We start from the raw sequence: 12,207 nt of genomic DNA on the forward strand, positions 1-12,207 counted from the left end.
AAAGAGACATTTTTGTATCAAATTGCTTAGTATCATTATCATGACTTAAATCAAGAGAATGTCGATTTTCACCGGTGAATATCAACAATCCCACAGTCACTTTGGTGAATGTCCGAAATATTTGTTATATCCAATTTTATATTAATTTATTCGTTGATATTATTATATTTATTCGATATTTTAACACCTGCTTAGGATAGATTAGGAGAAACATCAGTGTTCGGAGTACCGGTTAAATGCATTCCGGGCAATGGAACTTAACTTAAAAAAACATCAGTGTAGGACATACCGAGCAAATGTATACCGGGCAGTGGCACTGAATCTTAAAAAACTTTGACGTAGGGCATAGCAAATGAATGTATACATTATCCGGTATATATATCGGATAGTGGCACTTAACTAGATATTTCGGACGTTTACCAAAGCGACTATGTGATAGTCAACATTCACCGGAAGTCAACAACTACCGATTTCGGCCATTCATTGTAACATTATTATTAACAGATAGGTACCTTACAAATTTCGGGAATTTCCACTACATAGCAGGACAATGCATAAAAACAGCTTTTATTGTCTACATAAAAATCGAGTTTTTCACTAAATGAACTTTTAAAAAAGCAATTTGAAAATGTAGCTTATCATTGTATTTCCCCATGCTCTCTACTCAAAAAAAAGTGCTTTAATAACAGTGAGTTTATATTTCAAACAATAACATTTTTAATAATAATGAGAATCGCTAATTTTTTTCTAGATTGCACAACATTTTTCTGCTCAAGAAGTTAAAACGAATGCTTCATAAATATATTAATTATTTTATGTATGAATTTGGAAGAAAGATATTGTTAAAATGTAATATTTTCCGAAGAATAATAAAATTAAATATTAAAATGAAAATGTCTATGCTAATGAAGCGTGTTATCAAAAACATGTCTAGAAGAAATTGCGATTCATCAAATTGATTTATATCCATAGAGACTATAACTTCTCCTTTTTCTGTAATTAATTTTTCTCAAGATGAGATAAATATTGATTTCTTCCCTCCAAATTCACTTTTTTCTTAAAAACGTTTTATGGTGTAGGTAAAAATGGTTTTTGATTATTTTCAAAATATTTCTGGCATTCAGTGTTAGATATTTTAGAACGCGTGTCAATGAATCCTTACACCCTGAAAATTTGATTGAAATTAAATTCGGTGCCGAATTGAACCATATTATTTAAAAAAATTCGACCACCTTGATTACACGATACTATGGTTTAATTTGTGATAACACGTTAAAGTACGGTTTAATATGATACCTTATTATGGTTACAGCAAGTTTTCATTCTATAATATGGTTCAATGTACCAGTATTATAATATTAGTTTGGAATCAATTTTTGCGAGTATATATATTTTCTACAAATATTAGAGGATAGCCTGGTCGGTAGGGCGTTGGGCCCATGTCCGAGAGTTCGAACCCCGCCGTGTAGTAAATGGCGACCTCCCGTGTAGTAAATGGCGACTGATGCACATTAAATCTGTCGAGTTGCAAAGTCCTCCATGTTCCCGTAACAAATCAATACAGCAGCGAGTACTGAATTGGAGATCGATCGTTCTCTGATTCAGGTCAAAATTACGATCTGTGGATGAATGAATGGATGTATGAATGAGTTTGCCCTATGAAACGGTCTGTGACGTGTGTGTGGCTGAAGACGAATTCTTGGCCATAGGATGGCGCCATTGAAAAAACAAGAAACGCAAACTCTGCCTTAAATTTGCTCGGTTTCACCTAGCAGGCTTGCCCGTGTGGCAAGTGGCATTAGAAACAACAACAAATATTAGAAAAAAATAAAAAAAATTTATTAATAATTTGTTTCATAATAAATTAATAATTATAAAATTAGGTAAGATGCATTAAAAATATTTATGCAAAGAAAATAGAATATGATATAATATGTTGCTAATTCATAAATTATATAATATCATACAATCATCACCACATTCATATTAAGGTTATGCTTATTTAATGCAAGAGAATCATTGTACGCTCGTACTAAATAACCCCATAATTTATGCATTCGTGATTTCAAATACATAAACGCAAATAATAAATTACACTTTAGGCAATTCTTTCGGGTTCAAAAGTGAAGGTAAAAAATATATTTAGATCACTGAAGAACGGAGAAAATTCTGAAAAGAGAGTTTTGACCTACTACACACAACAGACGAGTTGACCTCGGCTTTATACTCACTCTGTTATATTATGTAGGTAGGTCAGCAGCCTATAGCCAGGGGAGGTTTCATCAAAAGCTTGACCTGTCAAATCAACCAGAGATGCTAATAGAAGAAGGCTGTCATGGTGAAAATGATAAATGATCAATGGAGTATTAAATGACCGAGAAATCAATTGGTAATTGTTAACAACCAATATTGAAGTGTTGGATAACAAGATAGCCTTTTGATTTTACTTAAGAGGAAACGTCGGGTACACAAAATTAAATGTGTATGTTTAATACTTGCCGTGCTTCGCGTTTATGGTCATTTCAGACTAGTGGTCAAGAGGGGAATGTGTCAGTGTGTCCATTTTTCTTATCATTGCATTCTTATTTCCAATCAAAATATAAATAAATGTAAATACATTTTAAAGGAAGTTTTAAAATTTTACTTCACTGTAAAAACTGGATACTCAAATATCACGAAGCTTTCCCCGTTTTTCACGAAACCGTTTCCTGGTATATGCTCCGAGCAAAAAGTTCGTCATTGTGACGAAATAACTATCGTCACTTCTTCAAGGAAATTAATTTCGTCAAAAATAAAAAAAAATACTTCGCCATTATATTTCTTCATTCGCCATTTTATTACTTCCTAATATCTGTAACTTATTATAATCACTTTAACGTGGGCACCATGTAACTGGCACAACGCAACAAGGATTGATAGAACAGAGAGATAAATTACACCCATGCCTGAAACGGGAGTCAAACCCCGTATCTTCCTGGTACAAAGTCACCTCTTTGACCACCGTAGACCCCGGCCAGCTTAATTCGCCACCTTTTTTTCGATTGTCTAGTCTTTATTCTAGTTTCGTAATTCTAGTTAACAATTTCCCACTATGCACTTATGATGAGATTTCGAGTTGAGGAAACATTTTCGTCATACATTTGAGAGTTCGCGTTTCGTCACAAATCACGTGGTTTCATGACGAAATGATTCTAAAATTTAACGAAATGCTGCTCAACGAATGCTGAACCGTCACAAGTGAGTGTGTTATTTCTGAGAGTATGAGCGTTAAAATAAAATTAATAACTTGAATGAATTACAATTTGTAACACAAATGCATACGGTGACCTTTTAACCTGTCAATTCTTTGTTATCAGAACTTTTTTTAAATATAGAATATGTGCGATTAGAAAAATTTAAAAATATATTCCTTTTAAGGCTTGCTGGTTGATAAGTAGCATAAGTAACAACAACACAATTTCTACTTTTAGGAAAATGCTCTAAATACTTCTTTCACACACTTCTCCAAAATTATTAAAAAGTTATACATTTTCCACAGATGCGTTTTTAGGGTATGCCACATTCACACATCACACAACAGAGGACAACACACAGAGAGAAACATCCATGCCTTGAGTGGGGCTCGAACCCGCAACCATTGGCTTAGCTAAACAATCGGCTAAAACGTTTCTTTAAAAGATAAATTTCAAAACTTAGGACGATACAAATGCAACATTGGGATCCATTATTCAATGGCAAAATAATGAACAAATAAGCAATAAATAATAAGCATAAATAAGCAATAAAAAATCAGTCACATTCAATTTTTAAAAATGTGTCTGAATTTCGTCATTAACAAATAAGTTCTCCAATCAATAAAAATGAATTTTAAATAAGTTAATCGGATCTGAATAAAACCATTAAAGTAAAAAGCAAAACTATTTTGGATTTTCATAAGAAGACATACATCGAATTCTCATATAAAAAATTCTCTCAAATTTATTCCACAAAAATTAGATAAAACTTATTTTTAAGGCACACCTTTGATTTGCCATGCCATTTGCCAATGATTATGATCAAAACATTGCAATAAACTTTGTAGAATACATCATATGCGATCTAAGGTATGCTTTTGACTTATTTGTTCTAGAGTCAGATTTATTAATAATTGTTTTCAAGCCATAATTCGATGTTAATTTTCAGTTTATCACAAAGCTGAGGCAAGTAGTTTTATGACACAATAGGTATTGTTTCATCGTAAGGTTTAATGACTTCATCGCGTGTATATTATTTCATGATTATGTCTTAAGAATTTTGTATATTGATTACAGAAGCGTGTTTACATTCAAGAATATTCAATGGCTATTTATAATAATTATTAAACATTTATTCCTAGTACTGGTCACGATAGATTTGTTCCTTAAATGTTTTTAACTTTTTTTCAGGGAATTTTTAATCATTTATTTGTAACTTTTATCAGATATATTAGTCAATTGTTTTTCGCATTAAGTATAATGATTTGTACGCTATAGCTTTTCTTCAATAATATTAGCGAAAACTTACTCTTATTTTAAACTTTGGAATTGGAAAATGATTCATGTAAGTATCTGCAATAACTTTTTCGTCATACAGAAACATCTAAAACACAAGAAAATCCTAAAGTTGAAGAATAAATAACCATTTGGATTTTAAATATTTAAATTCTATATGAAATATTTCATGAAACTTTATTTAATTAGATTGCGCACTATTTGTTTCCATTCATGAAAGTACGGTGAAATTCAGATAGATATATGGCTAAAAGTACCTACCCTACGCATTTATGCTTTTTCCTTATTTTATTGGAAAAGACAAAATTTTGCTTTTTAGAAAGTTTGATTTGAAGACAATTTTTTTTTATATTTTCGTTTGTTAAAAGTAAATTTGGAGTAAATATTATAAGCATGTATAAACCAAAATCGGGTAAAAATAAAAAAATAGGTGAATGAAAAATACAAAATTGTTCGTGATATTATATTAAGAACTCACAAGCCAATATTTTCACAAAATTTCGTTTCATTTTCATTTTTTTCCTTGAAACAACTTCTGCAAAAACGCTTACATATTTTTAAAACATATTGTTTAAAAATCCATACTTACACTTTATATTTTATTTAAAGTATATATAGCAATATTAAACCATAAAACACATTTACTATGGATATTGTAGGCTAATGAAATGTAGAACGGAGAAGACAAGGGCTACACTGTAAAAAATTCCGGTAAAAAGTACCGGCACCGAGGATGTAAAACTGTAAAATTCATTTTTACCGGAACATGTTAAGGAACAAAAATTCTGATATAACATAAAATTACAGTTTAATATTTTATGGTAAGAATGGATTTTACGGATGATGCACCTGTCTGTACTTTATACCGTAATTTGATTCGAAATTTTTTACAGTCCAACAGCCCTAAGCATCAAACAAAACAAAAAAATCAAAAAAGCACGCAATCGACGACTAAGATAAAATTACATTTCGAAAAAGTATTAAAATTTACTCAATACAAAAAAAATGCGATTTTGAATTGTTTTCTTCAAAGAGCAAAGATGAAAATAAAAATAATTTAAAATACACGTCAACTAAATATGGTGCATCCGATATCATAAAATATTCGTTCTGTAATGAATAAAATCACTCGGTTTCTAAGCATTCAGAATTCGTTTCAGATAATCGAGTCTTTACTCGCTATAATAGGAGAAATTTAAAATAATAAAAAGTTGAAATTCATAGTAAACAAGGCTATAATTTATTCACTTCTCCGTTAAATGACTTATATTTTTCATGCAATATTAAACTTTTTTCAGTGATAAATATTCGACTTAAATTTAACAACTTATGATGAATGTAATACGATTTTAAAATAAGCTTAATTATCGAAGATTTAGGGCTTTAAAATGCTGAAGAGAAAGATTATGATCGGAAGTTACTTATTAAGATAGAAAATCTTCTGCTTCAATTTATATAGATGAATTTAAAATACCGATTAATAATATATATTATTTAAACGTGTTTGTTTATTTATACTTTAACCCTCTTTCTTACCCTTTTCTTTATTAGATTGGCCCCTTTCGTTAATTATACGCATATTTTCAGGAACCAAGGAGTTAACCTCAGGCATCCACACACATCTGCAAGTACGCTATATGGACATTAAAGGTACACTTTAATTTAATTGGCCATTACAATATATTAAATCAAAAAATTTCTTAAAATTCCATTAACTTTTCCCTCTTATACTGCTTTCTTTGCTTGAAAAAATTAAGGAAGGAAAAGTATAATTCTATTAGATAAGTAATTAAATGACTAAGTTTTAAGTTCGATTAATTTCGTGGGGACCTTGGAAAAAAATGAAGCATTACGTTCGTATTGATCGAGGCCATTTGAAAGTTGAGCTTACTAGAGAGAATTCTTTTCTCTCGTTGCCTGTTTACTTATTTCTAGCTTTAGAACACGGCATCTTCTTTAAGATTATACAGTAGGTAGATATAATTAACTTCTTAGGTGACAAAGAAGGGAAATGTTTGCCTTCAGTTTAGAGTTACATACAGCGTAAGACGAGGATCTAGAAGTCATGATGAAGATTGCTAGAAGATTTTTTTTTCTGAAATCAGTAGAAGGGTAGTGATCGAAATTCACGCGGGGCCAACATCAGGGTATTTTTGTGCAACGAATGTACAGTGGCAAAAAGAAGAAGAAAAAAAAGAGAAAAAATCACCCTGACACACGACTTTTTTAAAATTCGATTTCTCCAGAACTATTCGACCGATTTCTTCCAAATTTTGTATTTTGTCGTAGGAAGTTACCTAAAAAGTAGTAAACTGGTATTGGAGTGACAGGCTTGGAGGCTCTCTTGTATGCAACCGATTAGATCAGACTACCTTAACTCACTTTCTCAAAGATCATTTAAAATCTTTAAAATATTCAAGTGTTTCCAGGTGCTTTGATACCTTCACCATGTGGTACAAAGGAACAGGCGTCTACTGACCACATCCTTGCTTGCATGGGGCCAAACAAGATATGACGGACAATTCTGTAATGTTATTGGACTTTTTTAGGGTGCACAAAATCATGGACCTAATTTAGCCCTGCTGATCTTGAGGATGTGCAACAGCAACAAAAACAACAACAAAAGGTTGTAAAAATTCTAATATCTTAAAATTATAAACTTTTCGACTATTATAAAAAAATAATAAATAATTACTAAAAATTATTTTTGCTTGAGATTATTTTTGGATGAGTGAATTTTATAATTGTGGGCAAAAATTTCTCAATTCACATAAAAAATTCTCAAGATGGTGAAGTATGCAAAAAGTAAAATTAACCTTAAGAGGTCCAAATTTGAAATCGCTCTCCTGCCTTAATTATTGAAACCATATTTCCCAGATTACGGCTACCATTTAATACTATAGGAGTCAGAAATACAAATCCGGCAAAAAAAGGTATGTTTATTCAGAGAAAATACGTTTTTGTGTCTGATTTCGTAACTTAAAATATCGTCTGCCACAAATTCAGTAACATATTTGAGGTTACCTTTAAATTTGAGTCCTAACACGTGAAAGTCCCATCCAATTATAAAAATTATTCAGGGTGGTCCGTTTTTCTTCTTTTTTTAATACACTGAACAACTAAATATGGAGTTAATAAAATATTTACAATAAAAAAAAGCTTTGAAAGATTTTTCTTTTAATTTTAACACTTAGTTACAATCAATTAAAAAAATAAAAAGCGTAATTACTTTATTTAGGTATGTGCATGTGTTTTTATGCAGATACAGACAAAATACTTGTAAAATTCTTCTTACAATAGATTATTTGTTAAGTTTCTGATTTCAATAAAGTTTCAACACTGCTAAATCTAGTTTATGGTTTGCAAATAAAATCTTTTTATAGTTTTTTTTAACTTGATATGCTTTGAAAATTGTGCTCTAAAGTATTTCCATTTATTATTCCTTTTAAGTATTTCCAATTACTTGCAAGTAAACACAAATGAATTTACACCCATTAAAAATATAAGATTTAATACTTAAAGTTAAGCAGCTTAGCAGTTTATTAAAATCTATTTTGCCTAAGAAAATTAAAACAATCAAGTTAAAAGTTTTCTAAGTAAATATAAAGAAAGCGAAAAAAGAAACTTTTTAAATTAGAAAAGCAATGAACTTCCAAAAGCTGTCATACCGTACTTCAAACAACCTTAAAGAATTAAAAAAAAATCATAAGATTGTCAATTAAACTACAAAAAATGGCATCACCAAGCAATCAAGTTGAAAGTAAAGATAAAAAAAAAAAAGAACTCACTCTATCATAATTTGATGCAAAAGTCGACTCTCGATCGATGTCGACAGTTGCGAGGAGTTTTCTAGAAACTATTCTAACTTAAAATATTCCGCTCGGATGATCTAATTCCAGAAGACTTAAACATCAAATGTCTCCTCAGAAATTTAATTTTTTTTTAGGATTGAAAGTTTCGTCACTTTCTAGTTTCCAGGCTATCAAACAAGAAATAAGTGAGCCATAAGCTGGAAACTATAAATCAATTAAGGGGACATCTTTATAGAAAGAAGCTAAGAGATGGATAGGAACGTTTGTTAAACTATTTTTATGAAAAGAAATAAAGAGTCGGAAACTTATATTTTGCAAACTTCTAAATTACACTGAAATTGTTTAAATTTTTATTGATATTTTATTAGTAGACTAATTAATGGGAAGTAAGATATAGATGTTCTGTTAATTTAAGTTTCTTTTGAATTTTATTAAAAAATAAGAAGTTGGTTTTATTGTAATCTCATAACGTCCTACATTTAGAAGAAATTTATGGTCAACAGTACCAGATTATGGTAAAATTTATCGTGTTTATGGGTCTATGGGAAAACCAAAAAGTTTGGCAATTTTTACCAAAGCGCCTTGGTAATGATTATGGCAAAATTAATAATTAAATATGGTTTAACAATAAATGGTAAAATTTGGTAATTTCATCATGATATTTTTGAGAATAGCATAAAGACCATTTATTCGGTTAATTTTGCTTCTCAGTTTTGTATGTTTTACTAAATGTATGACAATAAAGAACAAAAATTATGAAAACCAGAATTTTCGATAAACCGTTATAATATGAACCGAAAGATTACCCTAATTAATAGCTTAAATACCCTATGTTTTGATTTCATTTTCCCAAATTAAGATTTTTTTTTTACCAGAATTGTCATACAATTTTACTATATTTTTTTTACTCCGTAATCCACGAATGAATGTAAAGTATTTTATTTTTATCTGACTTGAAGTTGTTATTATAACTGAAAATTCGAAAGATGTGTTGACAACTCAAATGCCGCTTATTTGACTTACGAATGATTTGCAATTCGAAAGATATAAAAAATGCCAAAGGACCTTACAATTTTATGCAAAATCTTCGGATACAAGATAAGACCTAGGGATCACGTTCTTGCCACACGAATTAATTGTATAAAAAACCCCATGGCTGTAACGTCAACAAAAAAAGGGAAAAAAAAGATACAGAGACACAACGTACAATCCAGCAATGCTAGATTAGATTTCCGCAGTTTCCGTTCATTACAAAAATTTTATTGCGAATTTTAATGCTATTTATATATAATTATCATAATGTAATTACATAAATACGTATGTTAAAATTATATCTAATTTTGTCAAAACGTTTTAAAGTCCTTTATGTTAACTTATATAAATAAAAGGTCTGTTATGTTAACTTAATGGTGAGAGTTATTCATAAGCTTCCCGGCCACAATAAATACAAAATATGCATCGCAAAATATGTATACATAATTTACTATGCTTGCTAGAAAATAAAAAGGTGTAAAAATGATAAAATGATAAAGATGTTAAAAGGTTTCGAAAATAACTAAATTCATAACTAACTCACCTCAACTCTTTTTATGTTCTTGATTTTCTGCAGTACTTCAATATCTCCCTAAAAAAAGAGAGAAAGAAAGAAACTTCAGATAAAAGAACGTAAATGGACGTGACGTGAAAAACCACACATAACCATAACGTGACAAAAAAAACTGAACAATATGATAAAATGTGAAAGAACAAAAAACGATGTTAATCAACTAAAGAACCTTCACAACCTTCTGGCGAGAACCTTAAACTCCCCCCACTCTAGATGATGAAGGCGGGCGGAGGAGATTGGGTTATAATTGTATTTGTCTTTTCGGGGAATCATAGGGTAACTTATATTAATTCCCATCCTTGTCCCCATGACTCTAATGGCTGTATTCATTAAGAAAACGTCTAAGATAATTTGTCAGTGGCAAAAAATGGTGATTAATGACTGTGATGCTTACAAGAAACAGATTCGGGTTGGATAAAAAAAAGCATAAGTTTACAATGTAATTTTTTTAAGAATTAATATTTGATATATGCAGCACCTTTTCTCCCTCTTCATAAAATCAATAAACCTGGTATATTTCCTCACACAATTTTTAGCTTACCTTCATTCAAATTATATTTTATTTTATAACAGGGAGCGTAGCCAAATCCTTCAACAAAAAATAAGCACCTTTTAAGTACTTTTTAAGCACTCAAAAAATATTTTTAAGCACTATATACATTAACAAAATGCAACATAATTTTCAAAGACTTCACATGATTATGATAAAATAACTAGTTTCTGACAAAGAACTCTTTTCTTGATGACATCAGTCATTATAAAATGATCGAGAGATTTTTCGGTTCGATATCAGAGGGTGGAAAATGAAGCCTGAAATATAGAATATCTTGCAAAATGCAGCAGAGTTGAGCATAAGAGCGCAATAATCTCACCGAACCAACTCAGTAAACGCACATGCGGATTTCCAAGCATTTCATCAAACCTGTAAAATGTTTGCCGCTTTCATACGCTGTGAACCGACGGAAGGCCGAGATGAATTGTGGTTGAATGAATCTTGAAAATGTTGAACAGAACAATGTGAAAAGCACGCTTTTCGTGCCGAAAATCGACAGAGTAAGGAAAAATAATCTCATTTTCGAAAAGAAAAATAAGCACTTTTTAAAAACACCCCATGAATAAAGCACTTTTATGGGCTTTTAAAAAACGAAAATCGAAAAGAAGCACCTTTAAGCACTTTTTAAAAACACCAAGCAACATGTATAACCGTCGATGGACAGCCGACCCAATTTTGGGTTTACGACTTCTAATGTTCAACTCCGTAGCCTTGTCATTTTGAAATCAATCCAGAAGACAAGGAAGCTCCGGGATCAGTACCCCCAGAGGTATGATTTGTTATGGGAACACGGAGGACTTTGAGACTCGACAGATTTAACGTGCATCAGTCACCAATTACTACACAGGTAGTCTTTTGTCGGCGGGGATCGAACCATTCAAATTATAATTTTAAAAAAAATAATTTCAATTTTTTTTTCTCATTAGTATTATTTTTCACACCTTTGCAGACCGGACTGTATAGGGGTCAGGGGGATGGCATTGCATCAGAAAGGTTCTGGGTTCGAATCCCGGGCAAGGCATGGATGTTCTTTCATTCTCTGTACTATCTGTCATTACTGCGGGAGTAGCGTTGGCCCACCTACCTGAAAAAGTAGCTAACAAATAGCCCTGTAAATGCTTGAATTGATGAAATGTTAACACACGTGGGCATTGGAAATAAAATAAAAATATTTCACACCTAGAGCAGGCTAGTATCGCAGGCTAACGTATATTCTTGATGCTGCCAAAATAAAACGACAATTTTAAAAAGCAATTAATAAAAACAGAAAGAAATAAAAATGCACGGTTTACTACCTTGATTAGGAAACAATCGTATTTTCAGGAATTTAAAATTAGATACTACGTTCGTCAACAGATAGCGCTGTAGGCAGTAAAAACTACAGAGCAATATCTTCTGCTGTATATCAAATCATTTCAACTGAAATATTTGCATGAACTTCAGTTTGTTTTGTGCCCATACTGCATCGCGTAATGGCTGCAAGAGGTGGTTATCTTGATAACATTGTTTTATAGCTTTTCTCAGTTAGATGTGCCATCTGCCGGCGAACTTTTTGATAATTCTGAAACTCTATTTAGTTATTTTCAAAGCAAAAAGCAGCGGATCTTACATTATCAACTACTTCTTTTAAAAAATTGATTTTACAAATCGCCTGTCATTTTCGGAACATCGAATTTGATAATAATACTAGAAGCATATTTTTAACAT

General features: G+C 31.0%; 1 protein-coding gene across 3 annotated transcripts in view; it reads right to left on the reverse strand.

Moving 5' to 3' along the window:
• The window catches only part of LOC107455008 (uncharacterized), a 142,960-nt gene that overhangs the window by 75,896 nt on the left and 54,857 nt on the right, over window positions 1–12,207 (reverse strand). For 2 of the 3 annotated variants that reach the window (XM_016072399.4, XM_087154114.1), the window contains exon 2: window positions 9,918–9,965. The exons of the other annotated variant lie outside the window; for it this stretch is intronic. The gene's annotated coding sequence lies outside the window, so the exon portion shown is untranslated. The remainder of the gene's footprint in view (window positions 1–9,917; window positions 9,966–12,207) is intronic. 3 annotated transcript variants of the gene reach the window in all.

This window comes from Parasteatoda tepidariorum, chromosome 10, assembly GCF_982258835.1.
Source record: "Parasteatoda tepidariorum strain Cologne lab strain chromosome 10, Ptep-v5.0, whole genome shotgun sequence".
Lineage (NCBI taxonomy): Eukaryota > Metazoa > Arthropoda > Arachnida > Araneae > Theridiidae > Parasteatoda > Parasteatoda tepidariorum.